The following is a 14802-nucleotide window of genomic DNA, read 5'->3' as shown; positions in this document are numbered from 1 at the left end:
ACATTTTTTATACTCCATATTCCATTCCCCACCCCTCCCCATCTACTCTTTGACTGCTCCACATCCCACACCTCCTCACCATCCCACCCCATCTCCACATGGATGCCCCTACCCACCAACCCATCTGACCTCTAAACTCCCTGGGGCCTCCAGTCTCTTGAGTGTTAGATGCTTCATCTCAGAATGAACGCAAATCTGAAAGTCCTCTACTGTCTGTGTATTGGAGCCTCATATCAGCTGGCTTATGCTGTCTGTTTGGTGGTCCAGTGTTTGAAAGTTCTCGGGAGTCCAGATTAACCAAGACCACTGATCCTCTTACAGAATTGCCCTTCTTCTCACTGTCTTTTCAGCCTCCCCAACTCAACAACAGGGGTCAGCTGTTTCTGTCCTTTGGTTGGGTGCAAATAACTGCATCTGGCTCTTTCAGAGACTTGTTTCTGTCTAACTAACTCCAGAACCTGCCTGACACTTAGAGAGGAACAAAGGCTGAGCAACATGAGCAGTTATGGACCAAGTAGGCATGGTCCTATCCCTCAGAGGGAAGTCATGATAGATTCCTTTTTGTGATCATTTCATAGCCTCAGTAATAGTGTCAGGCCCTGGGACCTCCCTTGAGCTGGATCCCTCTTTGGGCCTGTTGTTGGACCTTCTTTTCTTCAGGCTCCTCTCCATTTCCATCCCTGTAATTCTTTCAGTAAGAAACCATTATGGGCCAGAGGTGTGACTGTGGTATGACAACCCCACATATGTCCTGTCTTCACGCTGTAGGCAGGCTCGACAAGTTCCCTCTCCCCACTGTAGGGCACCTCATTAAAGGTCCCTCCCTATGAGTCCTGGGAGTCTCTCACCATCCAGGTCTCTGGTACATTCTGGGGGGGAGGTGATCCCCCAACCTCCTATCTCCTGAGGTTGCCTGTTTACATTCTTTCTGCTGGCCCTCAGGACTTCTGTCCTTTTCACTTACCCAATATCAGATCAGGTTCACTTATACCCCTCACTGCCCCTCCACACTGTCCACATTCCCTCCAAAGTCCTTCCCTCCTTCTCTCCCCACTTGTGATTGCTTTCTTCTCTTCCCAAGTGGGACTGAGGCATCTTCACTTGGGCAATTCAGCTTGTTGAGCCTCTTGAATTATGTGAACTGTATCTTGTGTATTCTGTATGGGTTTTTTTTTTTCATTCATTCATTCTCCCCCCCCCCTTTTTTTGGCTAATATTCAGGTACTAGTGAGTTTCTACCATGCATGTCCTTTTGGGACTGAGTTAACTCACTCAGGATGATATTTTCTAGTTCCATTCATTTGCCTGCAAAAGTCAGTATGTCCCCATTCTCAATAGCTGGGTAGCATTACATTGTGTAAATGAACCACATTTTCTGTATCTATTCTTCTGTCATGGTATATCTAGGTTGTTTCCAGCTTCTGGCTATCACAAATAAGGCTACTATGAACATAGTGAAACTGGTGCCTCTGTGGCATGGTGGGTCATCTTTTGGGTATATTCCCAAGAGTGGTATAGCTGGGTAATTCTTTTTTTTTAAAGGCTTATTTAATTTATTTTATTTACATGAGTACACTGTAGCTATCTTTAGACACAGCAGAAGAGAGCATTGGATTCTATTACAGATGGCTGTGAGCCATCAAGTGGTTGCTGGGAATTTAACTCAGGACCTCTGCAAGAGCAGTTTATGTTCTTATTGGCTGAGCCATCTCTCCAGCCCAGTGAATTCAATTTTTAGAAAATTATTTATTTTAAATACCTTGTCTCATGATGATGACCTTCAATGCATGACACACCTTTATTTTTATGAATCTCCTTGACTTAAATATTTTATATTATGATGTGGATCTTCAATGAATACCACTACATACTTGTCCAAAGCTTTTCCTATCATTCCCCACCCCCTTCCATATTTGGTAGCAGGGAGGTTTCACATATGATAGAGTTCATGTGTGGATATCAGTGAAAAGCTAGCAGCACTTAATTCTCCTACCTACTTCAGGTTTCTGGACCAAATTGTGTACTTGAATTTGCATGCCTTTACATAGTCAGATCATTTCAAGGCTATGACATTCCTAAGTTTTGGGAAAATTTCAAAACTGAAATATTTTTTTCTGGAAAACATCTACTTAGTACTTCAATTTTGATTTTCTCTGTTCTTCCTAGAACATATCTTAAGGACTAAATCCTTGTGCACTGAACTCAGAGGTAAGAAAAATGTATGCTCCTAAGGTCATATCTCAAGCAAGTTACTATTTTCAATATTTTTGTAAAGGTTTCCTTTTCAACAACTTATTTTATTATAACAAATTATTTTTTCACAAAACATATTGAAAGGTTTTACATTTATTCCTTTTAAAAGTCAGCTTCATTTTGTGTCTCTTGCTAATACTTTTTTACACTCTCCTCTCACAACAGATAACATATTCTCAATATGTCTTTCATACTAATGTCATAATTTCATTTTACCCCATTCTACTCCATTTTTATTCTATTTATCTTGCTGTGTTATTGTAGAACATAAATCTATTTTGTTCATTGTGAAATAATAGAAATTGGTAGACAAGCAAACAAATATATCAGGTCCCGTTTAGAAATATATTTTTACAAAAGTTATATATGAAAAGTGAAAGATATTTTATGCAACATACTGAATGACTGCATAAATAGCCTCTTTTAAATATCAATAACAATGACAGCAAATCCTCTATAGTTAACTTTCCTATTGAACATTGACTCACAAAATGCTTGGTCTATAATTATTTCTTTCAGTTAGCCTTATGTATGCTGAACTCGTTTTACACAGTTTCTCCATTTTTCCCACGAATGCCCAAAAGTAAATATTCTGCACTCCAGTGACCTGGTGTATGAGCTCTGGTATGTCCAGCAGGCTTTATATACTCACTTCAGCCATGTTTTCTCATTTCAAAATCTGTCATATGCCCTTGTTTCACATTTATATTTTTGTTTCTGTTAGTTCTAATGAGAATGTTCATACACTGTTGTCATTTGGGCATGGACGAGTTAATGGGTAATATCACATACATTAATCTTTAAGCACTACAGCAATATTTCTGTAATTATTAAAAGCTTGCAAGTGTTATATAATTATATTCTTCACTTCATTATTAAATATGGAAATATTAACTCTCTAAATTATGAATGTCAGATGGGAGAATGTGAATATGTTTATGAAATACTATACAATATACAGATTTTGTTTTCAACTGTATCCCATAAGTCACTTACTGTTTCTGGGTTGCCATATCTATAGCAGTTTGATTCATAATAATAAAAAAAATAGGAAACAGATTGGATGTTTCTCAACAGATAAAGAAAAGGAGGTAACGTTACTCAACTGATTAAAAAAATAAAAATATGGGTTCTAAGGTAAAGAAATTAAACTGGAAAAAATCTGAGAGATAAGCCATACTCAAAAAGGCAACACTTGCATATGTTCATGTAAATGTGGATGTTAGCTTTTGGTAAGCACATTGCAATTCATATAAACAAAATGGATCGGCATAAAGTAGGAACCTTCTATACCACTTGAGATTTCGCTGTGGAGAATACTCTGCTTAGTTCTATACTCCATTTTTAATTATGTTATTAGACATGTTGTCTATATTCATAGTTATTAGGTTCTTTTAGATATTACCCCTCTACTGAATGTATGGCTGGTGAATATCTTTTCCTAATCTATAGGCCGCTGTTTCTTCCTATTGGTTTTGCCCTTTGCCTCTGAGAGGCTTGTAGTCTCATAAAGTTACATTTAACTTACAGCCTGAGCTATGGCTGTTCTGTTTAGGATGGTGTCTCCTGTACCAAAGCACTCAAGTTATTCCCTATTTTCTCTTCGATTAGATTTAGTGTATATGGTTTTCTGTTGAGCTTGTTGATCCACTCAGACTTCAGTATTGTGCAGGGTGATAGATATCAATCTGATTTCTTCTTTTTACAGACATCCAGTTAGACCAGCACCATTTGTTGAAGATTCTGTCAATTTTGTCATTGTATCATCTTGCCTTCTTTGTCAATAATCAAGTGTCCATAGTTGTGTGGGTTTATTTCAGGGTCTTCAATTCAATTCCATTAAGCAACCTTTCCTTATAACCAAATACCATATAGCTTTTACTATGAGTGTTCTGTAATACAGCTTGAGATGGAGAAATCTGCAGAAGGTCTTTCATTATACAGAATTGTTTTAGTTAATCTGGGATTTTTGTTATTGCTTATGAAGTAGAGAATTACTCCTCCAAGTTCTGTAAATAGTTTTGTTTGAATTTTGATGGAAAGTTAATTGAATCTGTAGATTTCTTTTCATCAGATGGCCATTTTCACTGTTAATCATACTAGTCCAGGAGTGTGGGAGATCTTTCCAACTTCTGATATCTTCCTCTGTTTTTTTCTTCAGAGACTTGATATTTTTTCATACATTCATTTCACTTGCTTGATTACCGTAACAATGTGATATATTATATTAACTGTGGCTATTGTACAGTGTTCTTCCCAGAATTTCTTTGTCAGTTCATTTATTGTTTGGATAAAGAAGGGCTACTGATTTGGAGTGGTGGTGGTATGGGGTATATCCAGCCACTTTCCTGAAGGTGTTTTTCAGCCATAGGAATTCCTTCGGTAATATTTGTGTGGTAGCTTATGTACACTATCACAACACTTGTAATTATTGATACTTTGACTTCTTTCTTTTCAATTTATATTCCATTTATATCTTTTATTTATTTAATTGTTGTCCCACATTTAATACAAGTACCCAAAGGGCCAGATTCAGTTTGATCTCTAAGTCTGAGGCCTACCTTGTATCTACCTCTACTTTGAGGACAGCCAAAGTTACTTGGACAAGCATTGCCTTTTAAAACAAAACAAAACAAATCCACGACAACAATAAACAAAAACCTTTAAGCTAGCAAAATTTTCACCATAATGTTATTGTACACTGTGCAAAGATTACAATTGTATTATTCAAACACTGACATCTGTGCTCCTGTATCTGAGTGCAATCATTATTTTAATTATTTACTTCCTTGATATTTTATAAGCATTGCTACCCATTTATTCTCTGATTTTTTTTCAATAAAATCTGATAAGCCAATGACTGAGCAGGTGACAGAATAATGCATGATCTCCTCCCACCCATAACATGGAGAAGAATAATGGGTGTGGGGATTCACTCTGAACAGAGTTGGCTGCACCTAGATGTCAGTTCCTACCCATCCCTTAAAATGACCCACCCTTTCAGCTCCCTCCAGCTCCTCCTTATTGAGGACACCAAACATATGCTCACCATTTCCTAACTTCAGTGATTGCCTGAGCTCCTCTGACACAACCCAGAAATAGCATAGAGCACACAAAACACCGAAGCATTCAAGACTGCTCTCCTACAGTGAACCTAGGGCATGGCAACCAGAAGCAAGCTCCTCCTACTCTGATTAGCAGGGTTGCCTGGAGGCTCCAATTGGCCAGTGAGTTTTTGTTTTTTTGTTTTTGTTTTTGTTTTTTGTTTTTTGGTTTTTTCGAGACAGGGTTTCTCTGTATAGCCTTGGCTGTCCTGGAACTCACTTTGTAGACCAGGCTGGCCTCGAACTCAGAAATCCGCCTGCCTCTGCCTCCCGAGTGCTGGGATTAAAGGCGTGCGCCACCACGCCCGGCTGGCCAGTGAGTCTTGAATGACTTAGGTACCTTCCTTAGAATTGGAGTGTGTTAAAGCAACACAGCACACTAGTTCCTGGGCAAGGCTTCCAGTCTAAGGCCAGACCTTTTCCACATCTGCAGAGATTTGTATTTCAATAGCACTTTTGCCTGTCTTCCAATAGCCTAAATGTCTGTCTTCCTGACAGGCCCTTGGGGGGTCCCACCACTCCAGCTCACCTCTGGTTAGCAGCTGACTCCTCCTCTTTGAGTGGAGTTACTCTGTGCTCACCAGATCACAACCACCAAGCTTGGTTGGGCTTCAATTATGGCAACCAGTAGGTGTTTTCCCTTATTCCTCCTTGAATACAAGTAGAAACCTTTCATAGCACAACTCAACTTGCAGTAGAGTGAAAAATCTGTCCTACACATGGAAGGGATTCCAGAATATTGACAATTAAAGAGAATTTTTAGGAAACAAGATATTTCTTGTAACTTTAAGCTAAACTGCAGTTACTTCTTACCTGGTATGTATGGAACAACACTGGGAGAAAGCAGGAAACGGGTGACAAACACTGTGAAGCACTATTGTTAGCCAGAAGATCTACCTGAGTGAGAGATTTAAAAAACAAATGAACAACAACAAGAGAAAAAACAAAAAACCAAATAAAATTCTCAATTGTGCTAGAAAAGGTCAACAGAACTGATGAAATGCATGTATGTACATAGAAAGTGGACATATTACAATGACTAAGAGGACGTGGTCCAACTAGTCCAAGAATTGTTTATCAATGGAAAGGTGAAGAAGATAGTAGTGTTTCAGTCCATGTGGCTGGATATCTCACCTGGTGTTTACAAAATACCAGGACTTACAAAAACAAACAAGCAAAAAAAACTGGACATGAGAACCAGAGACTGGGAAAGCAGTTAAAGAGCAGATAAAGACCATCTCTAATTTTCATTATATAGGGAGGCTGCAACTAGGAGGTGTTGCCTACATTAAAGGCGGAACTTATCACCTCCCAAGATTCAGAATAAAGAAGGTTCTTCCCACTTCAGAAGCTGTAATTAAACTAAAACTCCCACCGAAGTCAATTCTCTGATTTCCTGTTAAGTCCACATATAGTCAACTTGATTGTCAAGAATAACCATTCCAACATCCAATACAGCAGAGTTGAGGAAGATTTTAAAAAATTTTATTTACTTATTTATTGTTTATTTACATATTTCTTTAATTTTTGCAAGGAAGAAGAGCTTGAGAAATATTTGCAAAGCAATGATGTTATTAAAAAAAGAAAAAGAAAAACAGGAAGCATTGAGATGTTACCTAGGGATTCTGGGTATATTCACATATGGGTTTGCTTGGTCCTAACTAAGCATGCTTAGTTAAAACCTAGCCTGAACATGGTCACAGTTTAAAAGCAGAGATATTTAGGAGCATTTTCAGCTCAAAGTCCTCCAGAAACAGACATAAGTTATAAAAATGACAGGCAGAAATGACTCTGAATGTGCATTTTGTGCCACAGGATGTTAGATATAAAGTAAATGACACTGAGTATGTAGATTGCTCAGGAGCCAAAGCTACCTAAATAATGATCCAAAGCTACCTAAATAATGATGTATGATCTAACATGTAGATTTATCATTGCCACAATTTCTCATATAAAGGACAGAGAACAAAAAAGCAGAAACATTAAGGAAAAGTCACCAATCAGCACTGTGAATACTGTTCTTGAAGAAAGAGCATGGCTGTGCTATTCTCACCTGAGAATAGGGAGGATTTTGCCTCAGAGCAAACTGCCTCAAAGGCCAACCACAGCTGCTTCCAATCACGAAAAGAAAAACATTAGTCTAAATAGAAATAACACTGTAAGTCTCAGACTTTGACATCACTGAATACAAATCAATTTCTTTTAAAGTTTACCTTTATTTTGTATACATGGACGTTCACCTGCATGTGGCTCTGTGAATTACCAACAGAATCCAGAAGGCAAGAAATGCTTGGGAATGTACCTACAGCAAACGATTAGATAATGTGTGGTATCTGGGGATGGAAACTGTGTCCTCTGTAACAACACTCATTGCTCTTATGTCCCAGATAAAATGTTAGTCACGTTTTATATAATATTGACAATTGTACATCTAAATAAAAATATAATAGATCAGTTGTCCCCTGAATTTTCTCTAAATCATTTCCAAAATTTTTCCCAGCTGATTTGTTCCTTGTTAAGTATATGCAATTTACTATATACAAATATATGAACAAAATTTTCTGAGTATATTCTGTTGTGTGCATGTATAATGGTTTCAGTATGGGCCATGTTGCACTGAATAGTCAAAGAAGGAGCTCACCTTTCCCTGAGGATAATTCTTATAATTGCTGGAAATTTTCACTTTTAATGAGCAAGAGGATATTGGGGGCTGTCTTAGTCAGGGTTTCTATTCCTGCACAAACATCACGACCAAGATGCAAATTGGGGAGGGAAGGGTTTATTCAGCTTACACTTCCACACTGCTGTTCATCACCAAAGGAAGTCAGAACTGGAANTATATATATATATATATATATATATATATATATATATATATATATATATATATATATATATATATATTTCTATGTAGTCAAAACTTAAACTATATTATGCACCTAAAAACGGACTGATTGGACTGATTGTTCCCTGAAAATCTTTCCCTAAATTGTACTGTATATTAAATATGCTGGCAATGATTCAGTTGGAATTAGACTTCCCATGTCTGTTCCAGGTTGACAAACTTAATACGTACCAAGTTTCATTCTTATCTCTTAGCATGGTTCACTGCCCTACTTGATCCTAAAGGGACACCCTCAACTAAAATTGGATCCCCAAGTGACCTAGAATATTCTGTTCATCAAAGAATTATTTCCATTGCACTTCCCAGTGCACTTTTATTATTTGAACCATACATTCCATATTTGCCATACTTGATCAGAATGCTCTTCCTGAGAGTAAACCAGAAGATGAAGTCTGTGCTGGGCTTTTCTGAGACTTCCTTTGTCAAATTAATTAATTGTAATTGGTTTGTCTTAACCTCAGGTAGACTATTCAGACAAGGGGATAAACAGTCACATTCTTCACCAAGATCTCAAAACAGAAGTTTCTAGGCAACATAATAAAATTCTTTTCCACTGAAATATCGTGGTCCAGTTCAGGACAAATCAAATCATCCTCAGCACTAACGTCTTCTGTAATCCTGCTAGGATGATCCATTAAACCAATTTTAAATCATTCCACGGCTTCCCAAATCCACCTTCCCCAAATCCACACACCAACAAATAAAAATATGGTCAGGCCTATCACAGCAATAACCCAGTCCCTGCACCAACTTATGTCTTAGAGTTTCCACTACTACCAAAGCAACTGCTATAAAGGTCAACATTTAATTGGGGGCTGGCTTAAAGGTTTGGAGGTACATTCAGCTTGATCCATTATCATCATTGAATAAAGCATGGCAGGATCCAGGGAGGCATAGCCCTGGAGGTGCAAAGAGTTCTATACATTGTTTGGATGAGAAACAGGAGAAGACTGTCTTCCAAGAAGTTAGGAGGAGGGTATCATTCACTGCCCATCCCCACAGTGACACACTTCAAGAAACAAGGCCACATCTACTCCAACATGTCCACTCTTCCTAATAGTGCCACTACCTGGATCAAGCATATTCAAACCAACACACCCCCATCCATCCACAACTATCTATTCTCTTCCTCTTTCCTAGGGATATCCAATTCTCCTACCAGAACATCACTTTACACCTAATCTTTTTGGTATATTGATAGTAGTGTGCATATCTCTGGGTATTTCTTTAATATAGTACCTGCCATTTGAGCTAAAGCAATAAAATATGTAAAAGATATAAATAGAATATAAGTTGAAAAGAAAGAAGTCAAAGTGTCAATATTTATAAACAGTGTGATAGTGTACATAAGCTACCACACAAATAATACCAAAGGAATTCCTATGGCTGAAAAACACCTTCAGGAAAGTGGTTGGATTTGTACACACACAACCTACCCGACCCTGCAAATCAGTAGCAATCCTTTATACAAACAATTAAAGAGCTGACAAAGAAATTCTGGAAAGAATATTTTACAATTGCCATGATTAATATTATATAATCACACTGTCACTTTACCCAAGCAAGTGAAATGCTTGTATGAAAATAACATCAAGTCTCTGAAGAATGAAATTGAGGAAGATATCAGAAGTTGGAAAGATCTCCCATGCTCATTGATAGTAGGATTAACGTAGTGAAAATGGCCATCTTACCAAAAGAAATCCACAGATTCAGTTCATTTTACATCAAAATCCTAATAACTGTTTACAGAACTTGAAGGAGCAATTCTCAACTCGATAACCAATTAAAAAACAAACAAACAAACCCAGGTTAACTAAAACAATCCTGCAGAATAAAAGACCTTCTAGAGGTTTCTCCATCTCAAGCTGTATTACAGGGCGATCATAGTCAAAACTGTATGGTATTTGGTTGTAAAGAAAGGTTGATGAATGGAATTGAATTGACAACCCTGAAATAATCCCACACTACTATGGACACTTTATTATTGACAAAGAAGGCAAGATCATACAATGAAACAATTGAAAGAATCTTCAACAAATGGTGCTGGTCTAACTCTGTGTGTGCATGAAATAGATTGATATCTATCACCGTGCATAAAACTCAAGTCCAAACGGATTGAGGACCTCTACTGTGTACACTATATCAAATAGAAAAGAAAGTGGAGATACCTTGAGTACGTTGGTACAGGAAAGGACGGACATCCTGAACAGAACACCAGTAGCTAAGGCTCTAAGATAAATGTAACTGCTTGAGACTGCAAGCTTCTGTAAGGCAAAGGACTAGATCAATATGTCAAAATGGTAGCCTATAGATTAGGAAAAGATCTTCACCAATCCTACATCCAACAGAGGTCTACTATCTGAGACGAGCTAGTAACTATAAATTTAGACAAATCCAATAACATAATTAAAAAATGGAGCATAGAACTAAGCAGACAATTCTCAACAGAGGAATTTCAAGTGGTATAGAAGTCTCCTACTTTATGCCTAACCTCTGGTTATATGAGTTTTAATGCGCTTATCAAAGACATAAAAGCTAACACCCACACTTACATGAATATATGCAATATTTGGCTGTTTGGGTATGGATTACCTTTTAGAATAATTTTTACAGCTTAACTTCCATACCTTAGAATCCATATTTTCAATTATTATCAGCTGAGTAAGTGATGTTATGATAATACTTTGTTTTTTTCTCTGTTGGCAAATATCCAGTGTCTTTCCTATTTCTTATTATTATGAGTTGAGATGCTATAAGACATGGCAATTCAGAGACAATAAGAAACTATTTGGATATGGTTGAAAACAAAATCCTTATTTTGTATAGAATTTCATAAACATATTCAGATTCTTCAATCAAGCATTCATAATTTGGAAATTTAATGTTTCTATATGTAATAATGAAGTGAAGAATATAATTATATAACACCTGCAAGGTTTTAATAAATTAAGAAACATTGCTGGTGTTCTCAAAGTTTAATGTATATGATATTACTCATTAACTCATCAATGCCCAAATGCCAACAGTGTATGAAGGTTCTCACTAGAACAATTAGAAACCAAATCATAAATGTTGAATAAGATCACATGACATGTTTTGAAATGAGAAAACCTGGCTGAAACGAGTATGTAACGCTCTGCTGCACATACCTGAGATCACACCTCATGTCACTGAAGTGAAGGGTAATTAGTTCCATGAAATCCTGGGAAAAATTGGGAAACTGTTTCAAAATAGGTTCACCAAACATAAGACAATCACCAGGTAACTGCAATCAGGCAATGTAGACAAAGAGTTGTATCAGTCAATGTTCAATAGGAAAGTTAACTATAGAGGATTTGCTATCACTGTTATTGATAAGAAAAAGAGGCTATTTGTGGACACATTCAGTAATTTGCATAAAATATGTTTCAGTTTGTATACATAACGTGTAAAAATATCTCATTTCTAAACAGGACTTGATAACTTTATTTGCTTCTCTGTCAATTTCCATTATCTCACAAAAAACAAAATAGATTTACATTTTTTCCAAGGAAGATACTGATCATGAACATAGAGCATACCTAACTGTTAAGTTGGTTATAGTTGCTTTATGCGGATTGATATCATAGTAAGTTTATTTATGTGTTTTATATGGATATAAAAAGATTATGTCATAGGCAACCTCAAAAAATTACATGGCTACAGACAAGTTTAGAATCTATGGGGATGTGTGCATGTGGAGGAAGAGAGGGAAATAAGAATGTATTTACTTATCTTACAATCTCAATTTTTAGCAATTTATAAAGAAAAGATAGTTATACATATGCTGAATATTCAAAACTTAAGGAAATTACTGGTCAAATATTCTAGAATATAGCATATATGCAATAATATATATTTTTATTATTCTGCAATTTTCTTACAATCCTGTGATTATCCCCTACCGGTCCACCCTCTGACTGTTCCTCATTCCATATCTCTCCCTCATCTCTAAAAAGATGTCCCCACCCCCTGATGTCCAGAATAAATAAAGTGCATGAAATCAGATATAGTAACTATTTGTAAAACCACAAACCCCTGAAACTTGGTGGTGCTCTTCCTTATTTTTACTGTAAATAAGCAATTGGTTTTTCAAAATCAGTAATTTTTTCCTTAATAATGTAGCTCACATCCATTAGCTTATTTAAAAAAAATCCAGGTTATTTTCCCAACACATTGGGTAATCTGAACCTGTGTTCCATGATGAATATACCCTTCTGATGTAAGTCAGGGTACTGTTGAACATATTCCAGGGTGTAATTTACCTATTAGTTTACAAGAGATATGGCAGATAAAGTGCCTTTGCTTTTTCTGGAGTTGAATAAAACAGAGCTTCACTATTCTACCACAAGGGGAGAGTGTTGTCTGTTAGAATAAGGGAAGGAAATGAAACACTATATTTTTGCAGTGCATACTATGCTTCAAATACTTATATTAGAGAAAATAACAAGCCTGACTTTTAGTGTCCTGATTGTCAAAATGAATACACAATTGCACAGGCCCTCATTTCCATTAAGATGAAGTCCTGGAGGACAGACACATTTCATAGTTCAAGACTCTTTAGCGTGTATGGGTGATGCTTGATGTACCCCAAACAAATGTTCGTTTTACAGTATTCTTCATTTGAAATTTGAACCCCAACTCTTGAAGTTATACTGGGGACCTATTAGCTTGTTTTACTTGAGGTGTATAATTTTGAGTGTGGATAGTTTAGCAAAAACTAGTATTTTATTACTGAGCCAAGAGTTTTTATGGCTCTTAAACAAATGTTGAACACATCAGAATGTGTAAATAAGGCATTGGTATTTTCAGAAACAGTATATATATCAGTTTATTATAAAAAGGCTGGGAAATAGCTATTGTGGTATAACAAACACATTGAAGAGATGCAGTAGGCAAGCTGAAGGATCAATGTAATATTTGTCTACTTTATTTACCAAACAATATACATTGCTTTGATGAATAATCAAAATTACTTTTCCAAATTCAATTGAATTTAATAAAAAGAGTGGATTTCCTTTCTACCTATTCAGACTTTGTGGTGTTAAAAGAAATAACAAGAAAAAGAAAGAAGGAAGAAAGAAAAGTTATGCATGAAAACAAATAACGAGAGCACAGGGAACTCTTTTCATCAGAAGATAAAAGGCTCGCTTCTCATTTGCTTCATTTTTAGACTCTTGCTTTAGATATAATTTTAGATAATTCACACTACGGAATGTTTGTGTCTGCTATTGAACTTTAGCCTTTATATGAGGTTTGTCTCTGACACCCACTTAAGTTCCCAGATGTTGCCATAACACAAAAATTGATATGTAAGGAAGTTTTCAGAAAGCAAAACAAACAAAATGCAACCTTTTTAAATCTTTTAAAATTAAAGCATCTCAGCTAAATAATATGGCCTGTGAAACTGCTTCATCTTAATGAATGCTATTTTAGAGGATGCTAGCATATATCATTTTAAAAAAAAATTCACTGCCAAGTCTATTCATTGTACAGTTCATTGTTCTGTCACCTGTGTCTGTCAGTTTGCAGATGTAAGGGAGGTCTCAGCAACCATATTAAGCTTGAAACCTTCCAATGAGGCTTTATACATTGTCTGGCTCATTATTTCCTGAGGAAGGTTAAGCCCTTTACTTTCAAACCAGGAGCTTTTGTTAATTAGAGACTCTACCTTGTCACTAAACATGTCATATCCAAGAGCCTTCCTGCTGTGATCCGAGGCATGCTGTTCACTAGCATTAACTGTCCAAGGACTACAGATGAGAGTAGGGGTCCTGTCTACTATTTTCCATGTGAACTTTTAGCTTGCTAACAGCCAACTTGCCTTTAACAGGCTTTAGATAGGACTGGATGAGAGTTACTTAGCAATTTCCTTTTTCCTTTCTTTTCTTCTTTTTAAATATTTAGCTTCCTAGTAAACCATTTATCTTCTTAGTCTGAGTGGAGTTTATAGTTTATATTAGCACAATGTAAACAAACATAATGAAAAAATTAGTAAAACTTCAAACTCTTAAAAAAAATGCCAACAGAATTTAACCTCACCTTTGTGAAAGGAAATCTTGATTCTCCTTGATTAAATAAGAAAATAATTTTCTTTTCTTTTGATTTAGTTAATGAAAGTAGCCAAAGTTGACTTAAATTATGAATCCATATTACATCATGTGAGTTTCTCTTCATTGATTAAGGGATATTTACAGCTCCTTTCCCAGGTGACAGTATGTTATACAGCTGTAAGGTTAGAAAGGTTGAACAAATTGACAGACCTTGTGTTCTTCACCCAGCCTATCCACAGAGCTCATCCCTGCCTTCAGTTTAAGTGTAGCCTCCTCCTTGCTTGCTTTGTTTATAGCAGGGAGTTGGCAGAGATGATATAAGAGGCTTGTGTTGTTTTATTAATGAAGGATCTATCATGGATATCTGTCTGTTTGTCTATCATGTATCTATCTATCTATCTATCTATCTATCTATCTATCTATCTATCTATCTATCATCTTTCTATTGACCTTCCTTCCTTCCTTCCTT

The sequence above is a fragment of the Mus caroli genome, chromosome 17 (genome assembly GCF_900094665.2).
Source record: "Mus caroli chromosome 17, CAROLI_EIJ_v1.1, whole genome shotgun sequence".
Taxonomy (NCBI): Eukaryota; Metazoa; Chordata; class Mammalia; order Rodentia; family Muridae; genus Mus; species Mus caroli.
Note: the sequence above shows the minus strand (reverse complement) of the source record.